The following is an 11740-nucleotide window of genomic DNA, read 5'->3' on the forward strand; positions in this document are numbered from 1 at the left end:
TCGCTTTTCCATGGTCTGCAGGGCTTAGGAGAGAGAGAGACCAGGGAAAAGCGAGGCCCATGGAGCCAGGTGACAGGGGACCCGCAGAGAAGAGGTGATCTTGGTGTTTCTGCAGGAACACTGGGAGCAACGTGAAGCAGGCATAGATGCCAGGGGCCCACTGGGGAGAGAGGCAAAGTGGAGGGCACATGGGAGAAGGGTGTGAACCCACTCAGTTTTGCTGGGGGGTGGGGGGCTGGAGGAGGGGCTGAAATGGGCTGAGAGGCGGGATTTGTGCAGTGCAGCTGTAGGGGGAGGGAGATGTTGAGACTTCTAAGCTAGCAAACATGTCACTCGGAGACAGAACATTTTTAAGGAGGAAGGTGGAGAGCTCTGCTTTGGACATGCACGTGCACAGGAGGACCCTGGGGACACTCAGGGCGCGGGGGCGGGTGGGGGGAATGCTCAGATGTGATACACACAGAGATGACTGGGCTGGAGCAGGCCCTGATGATGCGACCCAGGAAGGCATGCAGGACGGTTAAGAGCAGAGGGAAAACAGATAGCTGAGGATTAGCCAGGATGGGCAGGGAGGCAGGAGGGGGTGCTGCATCACAGAAGCCCCAGCATGAGAGCATCAGCACAGAGACCAAGTGGACTGAATGACCAAATGCCACTGATCTTGACAAGTGAGTGATCCCAGGCCACCACAGCAAGGGTAGGGTTACTTAAGGGTCAGGTGGGGAGGCCTGGGGACACTGGGTTGGCAGTTCCAAGCGGTAGATAAAGCTGAGACTGCTAAATAAATGTCTAAACATCTCACCTGGGGTTGCAAGCCCCCTTTCTTCAAGACTGTGTCCTCTGGTACACCTGTGTTCATAGCAGCTTTACTTGCAATAGCCAAAAACGATGGAAGCAACCCAGGTGGCCATTAACAGATGAATAACAAAATGTGGTATGTACATTCAGTGAAATATTAGTCAGCCTTAAAAAGGAAGGAAATTTTGACACGTGACATGGATAAACCTGGAGAACATTATGCTAAGTGAAATAAGCCAGTACCAAAACAGCAAGTACTGACATGATAACAACATGATTCCAATTATATGAGGTACCTAGAGTAGACAAAATCATAGAGATAGAAAGAAGGCTGGCTGCCAGGGCTGGTGGTGGGGAGAATGGGGAGTTAGTATTTAATGGGTACAGAAGTTTCAGTTGCTCAAGATGACGAGAGTTCCGTGGCTATATGGTGGTGATGGCAGCACAAAATCATGCTTGATGCCACTGAACTGTACATACACTGAAAAATATGTCTTTCTTGCAGCAGAGGTATAGAGAACCTGAACTCTTGGAACTGAATAGTATGTCTGAGTCAAGAGAGGTGAGAGTCAATCTTTTTCAGTGTCTATAGACTATTCCTCCAGGAGGCTTCCTAGTGAAAGGAACGGCATGATGGGCCGGTGACCTAACGGTGGGTGAGGCAAGGCTGGGAGGAGGCTTTTCCCCTCTCAGGTGACAGGATGACAGTCGTCATCTGGAAGTGGAGAGGTGAGCCTGAGCCAGAGACACTCATTTTCTAAGAAAAAGAGAAAAAGGAAGAGGGAGCAGAGAATGTGAGGAGGCTCCCTCTAGATGGCCTTGGCCATCCCAGCGCCACAGGCGGTGGGGTCACATGGAGGGGCAGGGCAATAGGTGGGAGAGCTGGAGAGAGTGGAAAGGTCAGGTTGGCTGGCATGGGAGCAACAGGGGAAAACCAGAAGCCTGGCTGGGCAGCAGGAAGGGTCCCGCTGGCTGTAAAGCTAGAGCACACCATCTGCAACCATCACTAAGCCTGGGGCAGCGGTCCTCAAAGGACAGTCCCTGGTCTCTGGACCCACCAGTAGCATCACAGAGGAGCTTGTTAAGAGATGCAAATTCTGAGGCCTCACGTGAGTCTGATTCAGACCCACTGATTCAGAATCTCTGAAGGTAGAGCCCAGCAGCCTGGGTTTTAAAAGATGAGACTGTGATGTCCTCAAGTCTGAGGAACACTAGTGTGGAATACAGAAAGTTAGTGAAGGGTTTATATCATCTTTACATAAAAATGAAAAAAAAAAAAAAAAAATCAGCCTAGCAACTTCTACATAAAAAGAGCAAGAAATGAGTAACTGCTTTGATGCCAGCACAGCTTATTTCTACAGTTAGAGAAATGCCACAGGAGGTTAATAAAACGATAGAAATACACAGTCTACTTCACAGACTTCCTTAGATGAGACCTAGAAAACACACCCAGGGTCTGGGGGCTGGACCCTGTATGATGTGGGTACCAGTCCCTGCTTCTTTGTGTGCTTTGGACATGCCTCAGTTTCCCCATCTGTAAAGAGAGGGAGCTGAAAAAGGTTCTTCTGAGGTCCCTTCCAGTTCAGACACAGTATGACCCTTTGTCCTATCAAAGGTGACCTCAAACTCAACACTTTTACACAGTCTCACAGGGGATGAGGGAGACATTTTTAACCAGTAAACATATCACAGTTAACTAGAAAATTTTCCAAGATACTACCGCTAGTATCTTGCATTCTAATAACTAGAAACTCTTTCACTAACTGGCTTTTCCATTAAAGCCACCAACACCTTTGGTTATAAAAACACGATACCGTACTGCACCATGTTCTTGAAATCCACAAGACCAGGATCCCCCAGGAAATCTCTCTATACCTTCACATTTTCACCCTATAATACAGGTATACCTTAGAGATACTGTGGGTTCCATTCTGGAACACCACAAAAAAAGCGAATACGGCAATAAAGCAAATCACACACATTTTTTGGTTTCCCAGTGCATATAAAAGTTACATTTACACTACACTGTAGTCTATTATGTATAAGAGCATTATATCTGAAAAAAACAATATATGTACTTTGATTAAAAATACTGAAGTATGCTAACCATCATTTGAGCCTTCGGTCACTCACAATCTTTTGCTGGTGGAGTGTCTGAAATATTGCAAGAGCTACCAGAAGTGACAGAGAGACCGGAAGTGAGCAAATGTTATTGGAAAAATGGGACCAAAAGACTTGTCTGATGCAAGGTTGCCACAAACCTTCAATCTGTAATCAAAAAAAAAAAAAAGCAATGTCTGCAAAGCACAGTACAATGAGGCATGCCTACACTTTTTAATCCAGGCAGGCAGGGCTTGCATTTGTTGCCAGGCAGAAAATGAGTTAAGGAACTGGACTCATCAGATCCCAGAGCCTGCCCCCTATGATGAGTGTCTGGGCACTCAATACTGCAGGTCTAGGCTTCCTGATAAATGGCCCCCTAATGGCCTTGTTACCAGAATCCCTCGATGCTGGTTTCCTGCCTCGTCTCTCTGCATCAAAGTCCTTGTCTGCACCTTCTTGTCATTCAATGCCCATCCTCTTGCGCCTGGGTCCCCAATGCCAGCTGCTTCTGTGCCTCTGCCAAAGACCAGCAACTCGGTTCTAATCTCAGAACTAGGGCTGGAAGAGAGACCTGGGTGCCTGCACAGGAAAGACAGGGAAAGTGTGAGCCCTGTGGGTGCTGGGACTCGGGGGCGGGGGGCGGGGGTGGCGGGGGTGGCGTGGGCAGGAAAGACAGGGGAAGTGTGAGCACTGTGGGTGCTGGGGGGAGCGGAGAAAAGGTCCAGGGGATCTCTGGTCTCCAGCCCCACTTCACTTACACATCTTGGCTCTTAAATTCATTAGGACTGGGTCAGGAGGAAGCACAGCTGGCTTGTCTTTCCCCCTGTGTACCCATCACAGACCCTATCCCCCTCCTCCTGGTCTTGGAAGTGATGCTCCCACTCTCTCACAGTCCCCGTGGCAGGAAGCAGCAGGTGAGGGAAGGGCTCACACAAGGTTCATGTAGCAGGAGAAAGACTGGGAGGGGCATGCCAAGGCAAGTGAGACCACAGAGGCGACCAAAGCCATGAACACGCGACTCAGCAGGTGATGCCAGGGCAATGAGTTTTGCTTTGTCCCGGCAGAAAATTCTTAGTGCTAGAGTTTCCTAGGCTGATCCCCTGGCGCTGATCTCCCATTCAAAGTCGCATGTGGGCAGAGTGACCACACAGCCTGATTTGTGCAGGACAGCCCTAGTTGAGACTACTCGATTAGATGCAATTAACAGCCCCCTATTTATTCTCAAAATGTTCTGATTTGGATCAAAATTCTAGTTGCCTTATTCTTGGGCTCCTAGGCCTAGGAAGTCAGAGCTGCAGTTGGCAAAGGCACTTAAGTGTCTGGAGGGAGAGTCAGGCTGAGTCCTGCCCCTCATCAAATATTCTCCTTCCCTCTCTAGCATCCCCGCCAAGCCATCACCTGGCATCTGCTTGTATTCCTGCAGAGACACCAGAGGCCTCTCTCGTTTTGGGAGAAAACTATGTTAGTGAAACAAAGATAGGATGGATGAATGAACAAAGATGATGTGGCATATATACACAATGGAAAATTACGCAGCCAGAAAAAATAAAATCTTGCTGTGTGTGGCAACATGGATGGATCTAGAGGGTATTATGCTAAGTGAGGTAGGCCAGACAGAGAGACAAATACTGTATGACTTCACTTACATGTGAAATCGAAAAACACCAAAGAGCAAATGAAACAAAACAGAAACAGATTAACAGATGAGAGGACGAAAAGGTGGTGGCAGGAGGGGAGAGTGAGGGAGTCGTGCGAAGTAGGTGAAGGAGATTAAGTACAAACTTCTAGTTATAAAATAAGCAAGCTGTGGGGAATGTAAGATACAGTTTAAGGCATAAAGACCATACTCCTGTAATGACTCTGCAGGAGGACAGATGGTTTCTAGACTTATCCTGGTGATCATTTTATAACGCAGGCCAATGTCAAATCACTATGTTGTTCACCTGAAACTGACATAATGTTGTATGTCAACTACACTTCAATTAAAAAATAAATGCATGAAAATAAGAGTAGTGAGATTCAAACCTATACACAGCATGACAGCAACTAAATAACATCCTTCAGCAAGGAAAGGCGTGGGAGTGGGGCAAACTCGACAACCTGCTGACTTCCTTCCTCCCACCTCCCTCCATCTTCATTCACCAAATGTTAACTGAGTGCGTGTGATGTTTCAGTGGCAGTGATGATACAAGGGCAGGCTAAAACAGACCCAAACTGAGACGCATCCTACCAAAGAACTGGCCTGTATTCTCCAAAAATGTCAAGATCATAGGGGACAAAGAAAGCCGGAGGAACTGCTTTAATCTAAAGAAGACTAAAGAGACATGACAACCACAGGCAACACCTGATCTGGGGTTGTCTTTGCTGCAAAGGACACTCTCGAGATAACTGGCAAAGCCTACAGGTCTGTAGATGAGATAACAGCACCGTATCAGTACTGACTTCCTGCTTTTAAAAAGGATATAAACCAGGGCAGAATTTCTTAAAGAAGTAACAGATTAGTTAGTTACAACATCGAGATAAATGGAATTGAAACAGAGATGCTACCAAGAGAGTTGGGCAGTACTGCTTAAATAATGCTCAAGAGTTTCTATTCTTAAATTGTTTCCTCTTGAGGAAGATGAGCAGCCCTGGGCCCGCTCCGCTCTGCCTTTTTTGTTCCCCACTTTGGTTATGTGTTGTCACTTTCGGAATTGCACTTTTTTCACCTGTCATAGGAGCTGCCAAAGTGTGTTTTTATAAACATGGGGTTCTAGAGCGCTGGCTTCCTGGGGCAGAGGAAAGAAAGAAATGCGTGTTGTACAAAATCGGTACGTTCATATGTTTAATAAAATAGTTCTATTATTGAAGTAACTTGTAAAAAAAAAAAAAAAGTGTACCGTAGTTATATAGGAGGATGTCACTGGTTTTAGGAAATACACTTAAGTATCTGGAGGGATAGGAAGAGTCCTCAAATGATCCTCAAATAGTTCAGGAAAAAACAAAATGTATATACAGAAGAATAAGATGGGAATATTTGAGGAATCTGGGTGAAGGGGATATGGGAGTTCTCTGTTCTATTCTTAGAACTCTTCTATAAGTCTGAATTAGGTCAAAATGAAAAGTTAAAAGGAAAAAATAAATCTCAGGGACAGTGTGTAAGTGTGTGGGGTGTGTGTGTGTTTAAAGGAAGACAGACTCCGATTTCACAGAACTCACAGTGTAGCTGGTGAGACAGGTACTAACACAAATAATGGCACTAATTAAGCACAAAATTGCAACTGTGAAAAGTGCTGTAAAAGGAGAGAGACCTGGTGGTGCGATGGCAGTGTTTACAGCAGACAGTCTGACCCACAGCAGGAAGGCAAGGGGACACTTCGGCAATCATGCAGCCAAGGTCCAAAGCATGAGTTAATGAGGAGGGGGGGACAGAGGTTCCAGGCTCTCACTGGCCGCATCAGCAGAGAAAGCATGGGGACCAAAGCACGTACACTGGGGCCTGCAAGAGATGCCAGCGTTAGTTTTGTCTTTTACTCTAGGAGCAAAAGGAAGTGATTTTAAAAGACCCTCTGGCGGGTGGCAGAGAACGGGCTGGCGCGTGGCAGGCATGTGGAGTCCACCATGGTGGTGGTATCGAGCCGCCTCCAGGAAGAACACCATGCATGATTTTTCCTCTGCTCCCTGACGCCTTTATTTTCTACAACCACCATGTATGAATTTGGTAACCAGACCAGGGAAAGGGGCTGGGAGGCGGGAGGGTGTTGAGGGTAGAGAGGGAGGCAAAGTGGGCAAGACATGAGCTCAGGCTGTTGTCACGCCCCTTCCAGGCCCACCAGTGGGTCAGGTCAAGGGGTGGTTGACAAAGCTGGTTGCTGCCTCTCCCACCAAGACCCTGGGGTCTACACCGAGGCTGACTCACCTGAGGGAAGCGAAGTGCAGGGACCAGGTCTTCACATCCCCCTCTCTTTAAGTCAAACCAGTGCCTTTCATCACCACGGCATGCAGCTGGCCACCGCCCCTTTCTGGTCCTGGATCCTGCCCCTTGGAACGATCCTCTAGCCCTGGGAATTGGGCCCTCAGCACGGCCCTGGGAGCCGGCCATCACTCACCACAGCCTCTCTCAGCATCAAACGCTAAACAGGACGCTTGTCTGTGAGTCAGGGGCCTGACCACAAAGGGAGGAGACCCTTTTCTGTGCCAAGTTCTGCCGAGTGGGTTTTCAGTTCACTGGCTCCTTTAAAATGGTCGATTTAACAGCAACAGGTTCTACCATTATCCTGGTTTTACAGTCAAGATGAGTCTAGGGACAGATTTGAGTTCCAATCCTGGCTGTCCTTGCAGAGCAGTGTGCCCTGCCAGGAGTCACTTCATTGCTCCGAGCCTCAGTTTCTCGTCCCATTCCGTAAACTGGGGCTGCTAAATACTAGCAACGTTCTGGGGCTAGAAGGTACTATTTATTCCCTTTTGAGGCGCCAAGAGGCTGAGGACAGAAAATTCAAACTACACATTGCTTAAATATTTACAAAGAGCTTGTGTATCCTGACAGTAAATCATGGGACCTGAATTTTCCAGGACTATCCCAATTTCAAATCCTCTGTCCTAACTTTCCACATAAACCATTGAAATGTCTCAAAAATTCCACTCTCTCAGTATCCAAACAACACCTCCCAGGCCTCCTCTTGCACAAAGACGCAGTACAAACATTCTTTTTCAGACTACAGATCCCAATCTTTGGTTCCGAAAATGCAGTCAGTGGAGCCCCGCTGGCCCCCAGAAGGAAACGGGGTCAGGGAAAGAAATCTGGGGCAGTCAGCACTCCATCAGGACTCTCAGACTCGGCTGCTTCCTGGCACATGGATGTGAACTGGAGGCCAGGAGAAGCTGTACCGTGATGAGAGCATCACCCACAGAGGGACACAGACGAGGGATGTGAGCTCTGCCTCCATCTACCTACCCAGTGGCCTGTACTCAGGAAAGCAGCACAGCCAGAGAGTTTCTACGAAGATTAAAAGGAGTGATTAATATTTGGAAAGTTCTCAGGATAGTGCCTGGCAGCCAGTAAGTGTCATATCAGTGTTTAATAACTAAAAACAGAGGTATCTCTGGCAGAAGGTGCCCATGCCTTAGACACGGCCCAGAGGCATCGCTCCTATGCAGGGAAAACAAGGCTTTACCCCTGGATTGATTGAGGCCAGGCCACTATACAGAGACAGGGGTTTGGGGGGTTACGCTAACTACAGAAGGTGGGTCCTGCATTAGCCAAGATCAGAAGGCTGGATCTGGGAAGAGTCATCACTCCTGAAATACAAGAGGTTTCTTCATGCCTCTAAGTTGTCCCATCTGCTGTTCTGTCTGCCCACTGAATACCATCTTTTTCTACTTCCAAGGCTGAATTTGAATGCCAGCTACTCCCAATGAGTGGTCCCTGATGCCCGTCAGAACAAACGGCTGTCTTCACTGGGATCTCTTGCATCTAGCTTTATCCTCTTTTAAAGCAGTAATCAGACAGATGAGAGACAAGATACACATGCCCACATGCGCGTACACACATACACACACAGAAATGTCGTGATGTCACTGCCTTCCTAACTCCCCCATGAATCCTTCCAAGACAGGTTCACCTTCCATCTCTGTGACACATAGAAGTGGCTCAATAAAGGTCTGAATTTGCTGTCATATCTGTGCTCACAGCTGGGGTTCCTCTGAAGGTGGAAGTCCCTTACACGTGTATGCATCAGGAGAAGCTACAGAGATGCAGGATCTCTGGGTCTTGGAATGCGTGATCTGATCAGATTTCAGACAGGGACCTACCTAGCACTCCCTTTTAATTCTCCCTCAGGCAGATGAAAGGACACACCTGTGAGAGCAAGGTTCTGCAGTGGCCAGGACCCAGACTTGGGCAGAGTGGACACACTGACATGGTCTTGTCTCAAGAGTCGGTAAGAAGAGCTCAGGCTTGGAAAGCTACGCTAGCCACGCTGCCCCGCCCACCCAGCCTGTCAATGCCAGGGGATTGCCCTCAGCATTCCAGCCCCTGCTGAGAAATGAAGAGGGTGGCCCCGCTTTCCAGGCCCATTGTCTGGTGGAAGGAAAGTGAGCGTGGGAATTAGGGTTAATAGGCACTTCTCTGAGAGAGGGAAGGACCACAAATCGCAGGATCCCCCTCCACCAATGGGCCACAAACCCTGAGGATTGCGGGGGAGGCAAGGGGCCATGTCTTCCTGTTTCCTACCATTCCCTAAGCCCCTCTGGTATGTTATATCCATCCTAGAAAACGGAATCCCTCATGTGCCTGGACCTGAGAATCAGACAGTCCCAATTCATTCCTCTAGCTCCTGGTCCCACACCACCTTTGCTGAGTTACCTCATCTGTAAGAGGGGAGAAGGATTACACTGAAATTAAACACTGCACGTGGGACTTTCTAGTTCACACTCAACAATCGAGGAGTTGGTCCCAATCCTCTGAGACCAATGACCAGCCTGGAACCCCAACTTCTTTCAGGGATAAGACTGTCTCTGAGTGGGTTCTTGACACTTGAATGGGAATGTTAAAAAGCTATGAGAATACCTTCTCTATGATAACATGTGGAAAGGAAGGCTCAGAGAAAGGACGGTGAAGCTGTGTGGGATCCTGAATTTGCCTCTATGCTAACTTAGGTTCTTTCCGCTGCCCCAGGCTGTCCCTGACCTTGGCCTCCCAAGTGTCTGGCCTGGCCAGGACCTGCCCTCTCCTTGAGGAGTTCCCCAGGCACCCTGGGTTTACTGGAGTCTGGCCCACTCTGCATCCCCACCCAGCACTGTACCTGCCAGGCAGAAGCAGCTCAATAAATGCTGAATGGAATGTCTAGGACCCTCCAGCCACTCTGAGATGCCTTCAGGAACCTGACCTTTTACATTCCAGCTAATGTCTAATTTGCATAGAGGAGCTGTTTTTAGGAGCCGGCAAATCACCAGAGACAAGGCAGGATCAATACAGAGTATTAGGCATGTTGTATTCTACTCTAATTCTCTGCAAATTGGTATTCCATTAACTGTACGTAGAATTTACGGGAGCTCACTATGAACTAGAATATTTAACTAGAATGACCTACTCTCTGTCAGATAATAGCTTACTGTTGTTAATTTTCAACTAGCCAGAAAGGTTTCCAGCTTACAATCTACTTTCCATCTTGATTTAATCAGGAAAGCCATCTATTTGAGAATACAATAAAGGGCAGCCTGATGCAGAAGAAAAAAGACTTGCCTGTGGAACCAGATGACACGAGTTGTATCCCGGCTACACCACATACTGTGTAATTGGCTGCTCAAAGCCTCAATTTCCTCATCTGTAAAATGGGAATAATACCAGCCTTACCGGTGGGAGCTGTAAAAATTAAATGAGCTGATGCATGTGGATGCACTCTGGTGCAGTTCTACAAGGCTATAAAAAGTTGGTTACTACAGAAAACAGAAGATGAAATTCTCAAACAACTCAGATAGGCTAATGACAAAAAGCAGGGTGGATCTAAATCAGTGGTTCTAAAGGGGGAGAAAGGGAATACGTGCCCCTCGTCCAGAGGGAAGGAGGTTGGGAAGACAACTGAGGGAGAGGGACTGCTGCTGGGATCTACTGGGCAGAGATGAAAGACGCTGCTGAACATTCCACAATGCAGAGAAAAAGCGCCACAACAAAGAATTATTGAACCCCAAATGTTAACAGTGCCAGAATGAAAAAACCCTAATCTAAATAATCACTGAAAGTTGAGTTTGGAAGCTTTTTAGATGAGAAATCTTCCTAACCAGGCTTTACTTTCAAGCATGAGCTGCCTAAACACTTGCAAGATGGATTGCCAGACAGCTCTTTTGTAAGTAAAGCTGAACTGCCAACTCTTGGAGTTTCTAAACGTATAAAACTGCTTTTAAAGAAGATGCTCTCCGATTACAATTCAGCTAAACTGTTTTTCCAAAGATTTCAGGAGAAGTTCTCCCGGGCACAAGGCAGGGTCTGTCACTCTGCCACTAGGCCCTGAAGATGCCTTCGTAATTCTAATTTCCTGGTGAAATGGGAGCCACGAGGGTCTCTAAACGAATTAAATTCACATCACGCCAACTGCTCGCTTGCTTTGTGCTGGGCACCGTGCCAAACACCTCCACATCATTTATCCCACTTAATCCACCCAACAACCCAGTGAGGTGGGCATTATTACCGGCTGTTTGCAGGGGAGGAAACTGACGATCAGCGAGGTTAGACAACTCGCCCAAGGTCATCAGCTGGCTTAAGGTGGGGGCCTAACCTGAACCGAGGTCTCCAGTTTCCCAGTCACAAGCTCTTTCCACCACCTCGGAAAACCCAGGTGTCAAGTCGTCTCAACTTCCCATGAATTTTTTAAGGCAACCGCAACTTCTCAGTAAGTTCAGGTTGCTGAAAATGGGAATTTCCGGGGCACTGGGCGCTCTCACATACAGTCCCCCACTGCAGCTGTCTCGCCGCAGGTACCTGATAAATCATTCCATATCACCCGCGGAACGGGGAGGATTTATTGGGGCTGGAGTTCGTGCCAGGCCCAGGAAATGCCATCTTTGAAAGCCGAGAGGCGGATTCGCCCTGGGAGCCGAGAAGGTCTGGCCGCCGCGCTTGGCTGGCTCCCCGCGCGGGCTGCGCGCCCCCTCGGCGTCGGGGCGGGGGTCGCGGCGGCGCTGGGGCCTCCCGGATCACCAGCCGCTCCGGCTCTACCGGTCGCGTCCGCCCATGCCCGGGTCGGAGCGCACGCCCACGCCTCGCCGCGGCCGCCGCCGCGTCCCGCCAGGGACCCAGCCCCACCCGGTCCGGCCTGCTCCCTCCCGCCCGCGCCCCACCAGGTGAGCGCGGCCAGGGCGCCCC

The 11740-nt window shown here is 48.6% G+C and overlaps 1 protein-coding gene across 1 annotated transcript in view; it reads right to left on the bottom strand.

Moving 5' to 3' along the window:
- Positions 1–3481, bottom strand: part of PTPN3 (protein tyrosine phosphatase, non-receptor type 3) — a 110356-nt gene extending 106875 nt beyond the window's left edge. Inside the window, exon 1 of the mRNA XM_010843547.1 lies at positions 3294–3481. The gene's annotated coding sequence lies outside the window, so the exon portion shown is untranslated. The remainder of the gene's footprint in view (positions 1–3293) is intronic.
- Positions 3482–11740: the final 8259 nt, after the last annotated feature.

The sequence above is a fragment of the Bison bison genome, unplaced genomic scaffold, assembly GCF_000754665.1.
Source record: "Bison bison bison isolate TAMUID 2011002044 unplaced genomic scaffold, Bison_UMD1.0 scf7180017864183, whole genome shotgun sequence".
NCBI lineage: Eukaryota > Metazoa > Chordata > Mammalia > Artiodactyla > Bovidae > Bison > Bison bison.